Source organism: Monodelphis domestica, chromosome 5 (assembly GCF_027887165.1).
Source record: "Monodelphis domestica isolate mMonDom1 chromosome 5, mMonDom1.pri, whole genome shotgun sequence".
In the NCBI taxonomy this organism is placed as follows: domain Eukaryota; kingdom Metazoa; phylum Chordata; class Mammalia; order Didelphimorphia; family Didelphidae; genus Monodelphis; species Monodelphis domestica.
In genome coordinates, this window is record NC_077231.1 from 123,488,382 (window position 1) to 123,503,218 (window position 14,837).

Sequence of the window (14,837 nt, forward strand, 5' to 3'; positions counted from 1 at the left end):
GGTAAATATTAAGGAAAGGGGAAAGGAGAAAAATATTATCTTCTTCTTTTATTCAAACTCTCTTCTATAAGGACTACATTTATATCAATCTATGTATACTAACATGTGGGGAAAATGTAATGTATAAATAGGTGTTAAAGAAAGACCAAATAGAATAATCTTTCTCACACAAAGATTCACATGGGAAGGGGAGGGAAGAAAATTCCTCTAAGAAGGAGAGGAAGAGAGGGTTTTTTACTTAAACCTTAATCTCAGGGAAATCAACTCTGAGAGGGAAAAACATCCAGATCCATTGGGATCTTGAATTCTATCTTACCCAACAAGGGTAGGGAGAAGGGAAAACCAAGAGGGGGAAGGGGGGAAGGAAAACAAAAAGGGAGGTAAAGAGAGGGGGGAGTGGGAGGGAACAAAAAGGGAGGGACTAAAAAGGGAAACATCAAGGGAGGGGACAAGGGGGACAGATTCAAAATAAATCACTGGACTAAAAGGTAGAGCCGAAGAAGAAAAGGTTAGAATTAGGGAAGGATATCAAAATGCCAGGGAGTCCACAAATGACAATCATAACTTTGAATGTGAATGGGATGAACTCACCCATAAAACATAGACGAAAAGCAGAATGGATTAGAATCCAAAACCCTACCATATGTTGTCTTCAAGAAATACATATGAGGTGGGTTGACACCCACAAGGTCAAAATTAAAGGATGGAGTAAGACCTTCAGGGCCTCAACTGACAGAAGGAAGGAGTGGTAATCATGATATCTGATAAAGCCAAAGCAAAAATAGACCTGATCAAAAGGCACAGGGAAGGTAATTATATTTTGTTAAAAAGGACTTTAGACAATGAGGAAATATCATTAATCAACATGTATGCACCAAATAATATAGCACCCGAATTTCTAATGGAGAAACTAGGAGAATTGAAGGAAGAAATAGAGAGTAAAACCATATTAGTGGGAGACATAAACCAACCATTATCAAATTTAGATAAATCAAATCAAAAAATAAATAAGAAAGAGATAAAAGAAGTGAATGAAATCTTAGAAAAATTAGAATTAATAGACATATGGAGAAAAATAGGGATAAAAAGGAATACACCTTCTTCTCAGCACTACATGGCACATTCACAAAAACTGACCATACATTAGGTCACAGAAACATAGCACACAAATGCAGAAAAGCAGAAATAATGAATGCAGCCTTCTCAGATCACAAGGCAATAAAAATTATGATTAGTAATGTTACATGGAAAACCAAATAAAAAACCAATTGGAAATTAAACAATATGATACTCCAAAATCATTTAGTTAAAGAAGAAATAAGAGAAACAATTAATAATTTCATCAAGGAAAATGACAATGGTGAGACATCCTTTCAAACCTTTTGGGATGCAGCCAAAGTGCTAATCAGAGGTAAATTCATATCCCTGAATGCTTATATTAACAAACTAGGGAGAGCAGAGATCAATCAATTGGAAATGCAAATGAAAAAACTCAAAAGCGATCAAATTTAAAACCCCCAGCAGAAAACCAAACTAGAAATCCTAAAAATTAAGGGAGAAATTAATAAAATCGAAAGTGATAGAACTATTGATTTAATAAATGAGACAAGAAGCTGGTACTTTGAAAAAACAAACAAAATAGATAAAGTACTGGTCAATCTAATTAAAAAAAAAGGAAGAAAAGCAAATTAACAGCATCAAAAATGAAAAGGGGGACAGCACCTCCAATGAAGAGGAAATTAAGGCAATCATTAAAAATTACTTTGCCCAATTATATGGCAATAAATACACCAATTTAGGTGATATGGATGAATATATACAAAAATACAAACTGCCTAGACTAACAGAAGAAGAAATAGAATTCTTAAATAATCGCATTTCAGAAAAAGAAATCCAACAGGCCATCAAAGAACTTCCTAAGAAAAAATCCCCAGGGCCTGATGGATTCACCAGTGAAGTCTATCAAACATTCAGAGAACAGTTAATCCCAATACTATACAAACTATTTGACATAATAAGCAAAGAGGGAGTTCTACCAAACTCCATTTATGACACAAACATGGTACTGATTCCAAAACCAGGCAGGTCAAAAATAGAGAAAGAAAACTATAGACCAATATCCCTAATGAATATAGATGCAAAAATCTTAAATAGGATACTAGCAAAAAGACTCCAGCAAGTGATCAGAAGGGTCATCCACCATGATCAAGTAGGATTTATACCAGGAATGCAGGGCTGGTTCAATATTAGGAAAACCATCCACATAATTGACCACATCAACAAGCAAACCAACAAGAACCACATGATTATCTCAATAGATGCAGAAAAAGCATTTGATAATATACAACACCCATTCCTATTAAAAACACTAGAAAGCATAGGAATAGAAGGGTCATTCCTAAAAATAATAACCAGTATATATCTAAAACCATCAGCTAATATCATCTGCAATGGGGATAAACTAGACGCATTCCCAATAAGATCAGGAGTGAAACAAGGATTCCCATTATCACCTCTATTATTTGACATTGTACTAGAAACACTAGCAGTAGCAATTAGAGAAGAAAAAGAAATTGAAGGCATCAAAATAGGCAAGGAGGAGACCAAGTTATCACTCTTTGCAGATGACATGATGGTCTACTTAAAGAATCCTAGAGATTCATCCAAAAAGCTAATTGAAATAATCAATAACTTTAGCAAAGTTGTAGGATACAAAATAAACCCACATATATCATATTTTCTTTATATCTCCAACACAGCTCAGCAGCAAAAACTAGAAAGAGAAATCCCATTCAAAATCACCTTAGACAAAATAAAATACCTAGGAATCTACCTCCTGAGACAAACACAGGAACTATATGAACACAACTACAAAACACTCTCCACACAACTAAAACTAGACTTGAACAAATGGAAAAACATTAACTGCTCATGGATAGGACGAGCCAATATAATAAAAATGACCATCCTACCCAAACTTATGTATCTATTTAGTGCCATACCCATTGAACTACCAAAATACTTCTTCACTGATTTAGAAAAAACCATAACAAAATTCATTTGGAACAACAAAAGATCAAAGATATCCAGGGAAATAATGAAAAAAACACATATGAAGGGGGCCTTGCAGTCCCTGACCTTAAACTATATTACAAAGCAGCAGTCATCAAAACAATTTGGTACTGGCTAAGAAACAGAAAGGAAGATCAGTGGAATAGACTGGGGGAAAGTGACCTCAGCAAGACAGTATATGATAAACCCAAAGATCCCAGCTTTTGGGACAAAAATCCACTATTCGATAAAAACTTCTGGGAAAATTGGAAGACAGTGTGGGAGAGACCAGGAATAGATCAACACCTCACACCCTACACCAAGATGAATTCAAAATGGGTGAGTGACTTAAAAATAAATAAGGAAACCATGAGTAAATTGGGTAAACAAAGAATAGTATAAATGTCAGACCTTTGGGAGGAGAAAGACTTTAAAACCAAGGAAGACATAGAAAGAATCACAAAATGTAAAATAAATAATTTTGACTACATCAAACTAAAAAGCTTTTGTACAAACAAAACCAATGTAACTAAAATCAGAAGGGAAACAACAAATTGGGGAAAAAAATCCTCATAGAAACCTCTGACAAAGCTTTAATTGCTCAAATTTATAAAGAGCTAAATCAACTGTACAAAAAATCAAGCCATTCTCCAATTGATAAATGGGCAAGGGACATGGATAGGCAGTTCTCAGATAAAGAAATCAAAACTATTAATAAGCACATGAAGAAGTGTTCTAAATCTCTTATAATCAGAGAGATGCAAATCAAAACAACTCTGAGGTATCCCCTCACACCAAGCAGATTGGCTAACATGATAGCAAAGGAAAGTATTGAATGCTGGAGGGGATGTGGCAAAGTAGTGTAAACCTTAAAATTTCTTAGACTGATAAATGTTGGAAATTTCACCATTGGGAAATTTCATACTTGAAAAATTTCTTAATGATAGTCTATTGAAATGTGAACCCCATTGGCATGGGAGGTTCCTCCTCCTCCCTTCTTAAGATTACTTTAGGACAGAAACCTTTTGCTGAACAATGGAAAGGGCTTTAACCTATGCTTAAGCATAGAACAGGAATTTCTTTGAGTCATGATTGATTTTAGAATTGATACAATAGAGATACTTGGAATGACAGAACCAGGTCTTGGAAATTACAATCTCCACCCAACTCAGTCCTAACAGGATTAAGGAAGGGCTGCAGCATAGATCAAAATTTAATTATTCCAATCTCTACCCTACTCAGGGTAACATGATTTAGGAAGGGCTGTAGCAAAGGATCAAGATTTAATTATTGAGAATATGACCTTCAACAGACATGTGCAAAGCCACACACCTCTGAACGGTCCTGGGTTAAGCTAGAGCCACCATTGGCACAGGGAAGACATGGACAGTGATTGGTAGATGTGAGAATGGAGGGGAGGGAACTTGGATGGTTTGCTTAAAGAGAGAGGGGTCTGAAGACTGGGGGCGGGGTTGTTGGTTGGAGAGGTTTGGCTCTGAGTGGTTGGAGAGGTGCTCTGAGAAGCTTGCTCTGAGTGAAGCTGGAGGTGGAGGCCCCTGAGACTGTTTCTCCATTTTGGTCACGTGAGTAATAGGGACTTATCTCTTTTCTTTGCCCCAGCTATCTAAGGGCTTGGGCCTTTTGGCCCAGCCTAAACAGAAGGGGTATTTAAGCCCTATTCCCTTCTCTCCCCTTTCTCTCTCTCCCTCTCTCTCTCTATCTCTAATACCTTTCTTCATCCTGTTTGTAATTAAACTTTATAAAAGGTTGACTGCTGACTTGAGTTTTCATTTAGGAATTATATAGCTGAATTCCTTGGCGACCTTAAATTAATATATATCAGTCTTTTAAAGTGATTTCCTTGTCACAGTAGGGACATTAATTCATTGCTGTTGGAGTTGTGAACTGATCCAACCATTCTGGAGGGCATTTTGGAACTATGCCCAGAGGGCGACAAAAGAATATCTACCCTTTGATCCAGCCATAGCACTGCTGGGTCTGTACCCCAAAGAGATAATGGACAAAAAGACTTGTACAAAAATATTCATAGCTGCGCTCTTTGTGGTGGCCAAAAACTGGAAAATGAGGGGATGCCCATCAATTGGGGAATGGCTGAGCAAATTGTGGTATATGATGGTGATGGAATACTATTTTGCTAAAAGGAATAATAAAGTGGAGGAATTCCATGGAGACTGGAACAACCTCCAGGAAGTGATGCAGAGTGAGAGGAGCAGAACCAGGAGAACATTGTACACAGAGACTAATACACTGTGGTATAATCGAACGTAATGGACTTCTCCATTAGTGGTGGTGTAATGTCCCTGAACAATTTGCAGGGATCTAGGAGAAAAAAACACCATTCATAAGCAGAGGATAAACTGTGGGAGTAGAAACACCAAGGAAAAGCAACTGTCTGAATACAGTGGTTGAGGGGACATGACAGAGGAGAGACTGTAAATGAACACTCTAATGCAAATATTATCAACATAGCAATGGGTTCAAATCAAGAAAACATGTAATGGATTTAGGTGTCAGCTATGGGGGGTTGGGAGGAGGAAAAGAAAATGATCTATGTCTTTAATGAATAATGCTTGGAAATGATCAAATGAAATATATTTTTTTAAAAGTTAATCTCTATCTTCATCATGAACACTAAGGAATATGGCAATTTCTTCTTTTCATTTAAATATTCTTCAAGTTATTTTGGCTTGAAAAGGCAATGGTGTTTCATAGTAAAACAGGAAGGGCAAATATTCTACTCTAATATTTTACACAGTTTTGTAAAGATCCTTCTTTTTAATGGACTGTTTTCTTTATAAAGGAATTTATTATTGCATGTACCATCTACTTATACTTTTCAAAACAAATGACTGTGAAGTATATACATGGTATTCAAGTTGCCTAAAGGGCTACATTTTTTTATTACATTATTTTTTTATTTGGTCAATTTCAAACATTATTCCTTGGTTACAAAAATCATATTCTATCTCTCCCTCCCCTCCCTCACCTTTCCTGTAGCCAATGCGCAACTCCACTGTGTCCGTGATCAGAACCCATTTCCATGTTGTTGGTATTTGTACTAGGATGTTCATTTAGAGTCTACATCCCCAATCATATCCCCTTCGACTCATGTCATTAAGCAATTGTTTTTCTTTGGTGTTTTTACTCCCACAGTTTTTCCTCTGAATGTGGATAGAGTTTTTTCTCCTATATCCCTCTGGGTTGTTCAGGCTCACTGCATTAACACAAATGGAGAAGTCCATTACATTTTATTGTACCACAGTGTATCGGTCTCTGTGTGCATTGTTCTCCTGATTCTGCCCCTCTCACTCTGCATCACTTCCTGGAGATTGTTCCAGCTCCCATGGAATTCCTCCACTTTATTATTCCTTTGAGCACAAGAGTATTCCATCACCAACATATACCACAATTTGTTCAGTCATTCCCCAAATGAAGGGCATGACCTCATTTTCCAATTTTTTTTTTGCCACCACAAAGAAGGCAGCTATGAATATTCTTGCATATGTATTTTTCCTTATTATCTCTTTGGGGTACAAACCCAGCAGTGCTATGACTGGGTCAAAAGGCTAACAGTCTTTTAGCTCCCTTTGGGCATAGTTCCAAATTGCCCTCCGGAATGGTTGGATCAATTCACAACTCCACCAGCAATGAATTAATGTTCCAACTTTGCCACATTCCCCTCCAGCATTCATTACTTAGGTGTGAGGTGATACCTTAGAGTTTTTTTGATTTGCATCTCTCTAATTATAAGAGATGTAGAGCACTTTTTCATGTGCTTATTAATAGTTTAGATTTCCTTGGCTGAGAACTGCCTGTTCATGTCCCTTGCCCATTTAACAATTGGAGAATGGCTTGAATTTTTGTACAATTGATTTATCTCTATGTAAATTTGAGTAATTAGAACTTTGTCAGGGGTTTTTATTATGAAGATTGTTTCCCAGTTTGTTATTTCCCTTCTGATTTTGGTTATATTGGTTTTGCTTGTACAGAAACTTTTTAATTTGATGTAGTCAAAATTATTTATTTTACATTTTGTGACTCTTTCTAAGTCTTGCTTGGTTTAAAAATCTTTCCCTTCCCAAAGGTTTGACATGTATACTATTCTGTGTTCACGTTGTTTACTTATAGTTTCCTTCTTTATGTTCAAGTCATTCACCCATTCTGAGTTTATCTTGGTGTAGGGTGTGAAGTGTTGATCAATTCCTGATCTCCCCCACACTGTCTTCCAATTTTCCCAGCAGTTTTTGTTGAATAATGGATTTTTGTCACAAAAGCTGGGATCTTTGGGCTTATCATAGATTGTCTTGCTGAAGTCACTTACCCCTAGTCTATACCACTGATCCTCCTTTCTGTCTCTTAGCCAGTACCAAATTGTTTTGATGACCACTGCTTTTTAGTTTGAGATCTGGGACTGCAAGGCCACCTTCCTTTTTATTTTTTTTTTCATGATTTCCCCAGATATCCTTGATCTTTTGTTCTTCCAAATGAACTTTGTCATGATTTTTTCTAATTCAGTAAAAAGATTTTTGGAAGTTCAATGGGTATGGCACTAAATAAATAGATAAGTTTGGGTAGGATGGCCATTTTTATTATGTTAGGCCATCCTACCCATGAGCAGTTAATGTTTTTCTAATTGTTCAGATCTAGTTTTAGTTGTGTGGAAAATGTTTTGTAGTTGTATTCATATAGTTCCTGTGTTTGTCTCAGCAGATAAATTCCCAAGTATTTTATATTGTCTCAGGTGATTTTGAATGGAATCTCTCTTTCTAATTCCTGCTGCTGAGATGTGTTGGAGATAAATAGAAATGCTGATGACTTATGTGAGTTTATTTTGTATCCTGCAACATTGCTAAATTTGTTGATTATTACAACTATCTTTTTAGTTGATTCATTAGGATTCTCTAAGTAGACCATCATGTCATCTGCAAAGAGAGATAGATTGGTCTCTTCGTTGCCAATTTTAATACCTTCAATTCATTTTTCTTCTCTTATTGCTACTGCTAGTGTTTATAGTACAATGTTAGATAATAGAGGTAATAATGGGCATCCTTGTTTTACTTCTGATCTTATTGGGAATGCATTCAGTTCATCCCCATTGCTGATGATGTTAGCTGATGGCTTTAGATAGATACTGTCTATTATTTTGAGGAAAGACCCTTCTATTCATATACTTTCTAGTATTTTCAATACAAATGAGTGTTGTATTTTGTCAAAGGCTTTTTCTGCATCTATTGAAATAATCATGTGATTTTTGTTGGTTTGCATTTTGATATGGTCAAATATGTGGATAGTTTCCCTGATATTGAACAATCCTTGCATTCCTGGTATAAATCCTACCTGATCATAGTGAGTAACCCTCCTTATCACTTGCTGGAGTCTTCTTGCTAGTATCCTATTTAAGATTTTTGCATCTATGTTCATTAAGTAGATTAACCTGTAGTTTTCTTTCTCCATTTTTTATTTGCCTGGCTTTGGAATCAGTACCATATTTGAGTCATAAAAGGAATTTGGTAGAACTCCCTCTTTGCTTATTATGTCAAATAGTATGTATAATATTGGGATTAATTGTTCTTTGAATGTTTTATAAAATTCACTTTTTAATCCATCTGGACCTGGGGATTTTTTCTTAGGGAGTTTTTTGATGGCCTGTTGGATTTCTTTTTCTGATATGGGATTATTTAAGAATTCTATTTCTTCTTCTGTTAATCTAGGCAATTTTTATTTTTGTAAATATTCATCCATATCACCTAGATTTGCATATTTATTGCCATATAATTGGGAAACATAGATTTTAATGATAGCCTTAATTTCCTCTTCATTAGAGTTGAGTTCTCCATTTTTGTCTATGATACTGTTGATTTGGTTTTCTTCTTTCCTTTTTTTATTAGATTGACCAGTACTTTGACTATTTTGTTTGTTTTTTTTTTCAAAATGCCAGCTTCTAGTCTTATTTATTAGTTCAATAATTCTATCACTTTCAATTTTATTAATTTCTCCCTTAATTTTTAGGATCTCTAATTTGGTTTTCTTCTGGGGGTTTTTAATTTGTTCACTTTCAAGTTTTTTGATTTGCATGTCCAATTCATTGACCTCTACCCTCCCTAATTTGTTAATATATGAACTCAAGGATATGAATTTTCCCCTGAGTACTGCTTTGGCTGCATCCCATAAAATTTAAAAGGATGTCTTATCATTGTCATTTTCTTCAATGAAATTATTAATTGTTTTTATGGTTTGTTCTTTAACTGATTTTGGAGAATCATGTTATTTAATTTCAAATTAATTTTTAATTTGGCTCTCCATGTACCCTCACTGATCATTATTTTTATTGCATTATGATCTGAAAAGGTTGCGTTTATTATTTCTGTTTTTCTGCATTTTCTATGCCATATTTTTGTCACCTAGTATATGGTCAATCTTTGTGAATGTAACATGTGCTGCTGAAAAGAAAGTGAATTCCTTTTTGTCCCTATTTATTTTTCTTCATATATATATTAACTCTAATTTTCCTCAGATTTCAATGATCTCTTTTACCTCTTTCTTATTTATTTTTTATTTGATTTATTTAAATTTGAAAGTGGTAGGTTCAGGTCTCCTACTAGTATAGTTTTACTATCCATTTCCTCCTTCAATTCTACTAGTTTTTCCATTAGTAATTTGGGCGCTATACTATTTGTTGCATACATGTTGATTAGTGATATTTCCTCATTGTCTATACTCTCTTTTATCCGGACATATTTACCTTCTCTATCCCTTTTAATGAGGTCTATTTTTTACTTTGGCTTTGTCAGATATCATGATTGCAACTCCTGCCTTCTTTATATCAGTTGAGACCCAATGGGTCTTGCTCCAACCTTTAATTTTGACCTTATGAGTATCTACTGCCTCATGTGTGTTTCTTATAGACAACATATGGTAGGATTTTGAATTCTAATCCACTCTCCTATTCATCTATGTTTTATGGGTGAGTTCATCCCATTCACATTCAAAGTGATGATTGTCACTTGTGAATTCCCTAGCATTTGATATTCTCTTCTATTTCTTTCCCTTCTTCTTTTGCCATATCCTTTTAAACCAGTGGTTTACTTTTAATAAATCCCCCTATTCCCCTCCCTTGATATGCTTCCCTTTCTAGTCCCTCCCATTTTGTTCCCTTCTTGTTTTCTTTTTTTAGGGTCTGTTAAGTTCCCTCTCCCTCTGCCTCCCTCCCTTTTTGTACTACCTCCTCCCTACCCCCTTAGTTTCCCCTTCTCCCTTACCCTGTAGGATAAGATAGAATTAAAGATCCCAATGGATCTAGATGCTCTTCCCTCTCAGAGTTGATTTCATTGAGAGTAAGGTTTAAGTACTACCTATTAGAACTCTTTCCCTCTCCTTCTTATAAGAGTATTCTTCCCCTCCCCATGTGTATCTTTGTGTGAAAAAAATTATTCTATTTATTTTATTTCTTCAAGTATCTCTTGGTACTATCATTGATTCCCCCCACCCTTTTTCTTTGTTTTTGCATATCATCTTATAGCCCTTAATGCCCCAATCTTTTCCTATGAGTGATTCTTCTAATTACTATAATAATGAATACAATTTTTGAGAGTTACAAATAACATTTCCCCATATATTAATATACATAATTTGATCTAATTGTAGCCCTTAAAGAAGAGAGTTTTAATTAAAAAATTTCTTTCTCCTTTTTCCTCCCTTTCATATTTACCTTTTCATGTTTCTCTTGATATTTGTGTTTGGATATCAAACTTTCCACTTAGTTGTGGTCTTTTCTTTACAAATCCTTGTAAATATTCTATTTTGTTGAATGCCCATACTTTCCCCTGGAATCATATAGTCAGTTTTGATGGATAGGTGATTCTTGGTTGAAGACTCAGTTCTCTTGCCTTTCTGAATATCGGGTTCCAGGTCTTGCTGTCCATTAGTGTGGAAGCTGCCAGGTCTTGTGTGATCCTGATCAGTGTTCCTTGGTATCTGAGTTGTCTCTTTTTGGCTTCTTATAGAATTTTCTCCTTAATTGAAAGCTCTGGAATTTGGTAATTATATTACTGTGAGTTGCCTTTTGGGGATTTAGTATAGTGGGTGTTCTATGAACTCTTTCAATGTCTATTTTGCCCCCTTGTTCAAGAACATTAGGGCAGTTACCTTGGATGATTTCTTATATTATGATGTCAAGATTTCTGTTTATTTCTGGCTTTTCAGGTAGACGAATGATTCTCAAATTGTCTCTCCTTCCTCCATTTTCCTGATCTGTCACCTTGTCAGTGAGATATTTTATGTTTTCTTCTATTTTGTCAGTCTTTTAACTTTGCTTTATTACTTCTTGCTGTTTTGCAATATCATTGTTTTCCAGTTGCCTAATTATGGTCTTTAAAGTCTGGTTTTCCTCTTCAGTTTGGTCTATCCTACTTTTTGTGGCTTCCAGCTGTTTCTCCAGTTGGGAGTTGTTGTCCTTTAAACTGCTGTTTTCTCTTTGAATTATTTCCCACTTTTCTTGCCAGAAGGCTTCCTATCTTTTTGATGAAGCTCCAATTTGAATTCTTCCAGAGCTTGTGGACAATTTCCATTTTTGGGGGGAAAGTTTTGAATTTGTTTGAATTTCCTCCTCTATTTCCTCTGTAGCCTGGGTTTTCCCTCTGTAGAACTTTTCCAGGGTCAATGCCTTCTTCCTGTTTTACTTGGAGGGTGTTTGTTGGTCCTGGGCATAATTAGCCATCACTGTGGTGGTTTTTCCTTCCCTTTTTAGTCAGAAATCTGAGTGTGATGGGCAGGTTCTCTGTTTATGGAGTTAAGGAGCAAGATTTTTTGCCTAATGCAAGCTCTCATATCTCTGCAGCCTCCGCTGTTCGCAAGAGCGCCCAAGGTCTGCACTCTCCAGCATGCTGGGGTTTCAGGTGTAACTCTTCTCAGGGGTAGGTCCCTGGCATTCCAAAACAGCTCCCAAGGACCTAGAGGTGCCTCTTGATCACTCTGGAGATGCTTCTCACCCACTCGCTGATTTTGTTGTGCTGGATTTGACTCTGGCTTCATAGGTGGGGTGGGGGAGGGTAGATCATATCACATTTGGGTGGGAGCTTTTTCACCCTCTTATGGTGTGGAAATGCCCAAATCCCACATACCTTCAATGCTGCACCCTACGTTAGAGTTCCTCTGTTCTTCTGAAAATGGTTTTCATGTTCTTTTGAGGTAGTCTATATTGGTGGGTGCCGGGGAGAGGAGGTATCCCGTGTCTAGACTGCCGCCATGCTTACCTGGAAGTCAAAGGACTACATTTTAAATTAGTACTTGTAGATTTTTATTTATGTCTAACAGAGTCTGAGCTCAATGAACACAAAATCCAATGCAAGTCCTCACATTATATAATTTAATTGTTCTAAAAGCATCTTTCTTCCCACTGTAACATCTGCAATATGAACCAGTTGAAGTTGCATTACCTTGACCAAGCATCTTTTAGAGCAGTATCAATAGGTGCAGATAATGACAATATTTCTCCTAACAAATGAGACTCTTTGCACTTAGCCATTATGTAAACAATGTTATACAATGTAAATTATCCTTTTGATATCACAGATATAATTTTATAAAATGATTTAATTTATCAAAAGCATTTGAACTTCTTTAGAAAAAAATATCTTATATCAACTGCATGTTCTACATGTAAATTTTAAAGATGTCATTTATATTTATTGTTTCACACCATACTGTCTGTAGTTAAAGCACTTTTATACAAAATGAGTCATCTTTCCTCTCCATCAATAATAGCACTTGTGAATCTCTAAGATAAATATAATCATTCTTTCAACTCCTCCTTTACACAGCTGCCAAAATAATCTTCCCAATGAATAACTAGGTCATTTAAATACTTATTGAAAAATCTCATTGGCTCTAGGTTAAAATATAATTTCCTCACTCTGGCATTTAAGACCCTCTATAATCTGGCTCCTGGTTACAGTTCCATACATTTCACATTTTTCTCCTTTTTATACTCCAAAGTTCAGCTAAAGAAGTCATAAGAATTTAATAAAAATAATATAACATTCACAGATTTAATAATAAAAATATTTTATAATTTTCATCTTCATAGCTTATGAACATCATTATTATCATCATCATCATCTGTCTAGATCTAAGCCAATGGCAAGGGAGACCACATCCTTCCCTCTGGGACACAGAATGGATTATCCTATTAATCCAGGAGATCTTGACCCTCAACTTTTTCAAATACTCTGGTCCTATGTTAATTCAGTCATCTTAGCTTGGACTATAGATGGGGACCTGGATCTGGACATGTGATTCTCCACTCATTTTATCTTTCCACAATCAAAGGTGTTCAGAGGGGCAAGACATGGGCTAGGTAATTACCCATCTTAGAATACTGGAGAATATTGGAAGAGACAAAGCCAATAAGCTATTATAAGCTCAATTTATTGGCCATTTGAGTCAAGTGTTCTGTGACTGAGAGTTCAGTATGACGGAATGCAGCCCTCATATCAGATCCAACACAGAAGGACTGGAGTAACTCCAGCAATTGGATCCAAGGGAGATTTGAAAGAAATGGCAGAGAAGTAGAGTTTTTGCCAGCTATTCTGATAGAACCTAGAAACACTAGCAAGTGGAAGAAAATTTCTAACACAATAAAAATTACTGATTTACATTTGAAAATATCAAAGGAAATAGTTCTGCAGTAATTACAAGTACTATGGAGAGAAAAGAATAGATTGGTTATAAGAACACTAAAAGGAGATTGAAGAAATGAAGGCTAAATTGAAACAAAAGATAAAAGGTAAAATTAGAACTTTTAAGGAAAAATTTGGAAGAATAATTTAGAGTAGAAATTGGAAAACTTTAGTACTTGCTTATAGTCAGTCCCTTGTAAAAGAGAGTGCAGAATGCAAAACTTTTAAATGATACAATATAAGATCATAAAAGTCATGAAATAACTTCTATCATTGTAATGGGAAAAGGTTAGAGATAGGATAAGACTTAAGAGAAGTGGAAGGCTGTCTGTAAGGCACATACTAGGAACTCAAGGGAAAGGATTTTAGCAGGCAGAAAGCAGAGGAGGAACAGTTTGGAAGTGACAATTGCTAGAGCAGTGACTTCTAGCAGTGACCCAAAGGCTGGGTTTCTTCTTGTCTGGAAGGGTGTAGGAAAAGGGGGTTTGTCAGAGCTCATCTACCTCAGCCTGAGTGTGGAAAAGGAGTATTCAGGGGAATCCCTTAGTGCGTGAAATTGCAGTATTTACTTCATAGATGTATTTTGAGAATCAAAAGTGTATCAGATAGTTTAAAAACTTATGTTATATGAAAGTTGTTATTGTTATTGTCATTATTCTGGTTTTGGAGGTTATTGTTGTTGTTATTTTTACCTGCATCAGTGGAGGCTGTAGTTACACTGATGAGTAAGCATAGAATAGAAATTAAGAGTTGAAAGGGACATTCAGAAATCATTCCATTCAAAACCTGCCTTTTTCAGATGAAGAAACTAATTCCTGAAAGCAGGAAGTCTTCTGCCCAAATTCAAACAGCTAGCGAGTGCCGTGGATCTGTGTAGCAGATGTAGAGATGTAGTCCAAGGAATTTTCAATCATCTGCCTGAAGCAACATTGTAGTCTGTACTAACTAATACAGATCTTTTAAAATAATAGATATTTACTAATTTTTTCTTGAATTTAATTAAATTGAACAGTATGGATGGGATAAAGAATGCCTAGAAAGAATACCATGAATTTCAAAGTGTCCAGTTCAGTAAGGAAAAGATTTTTA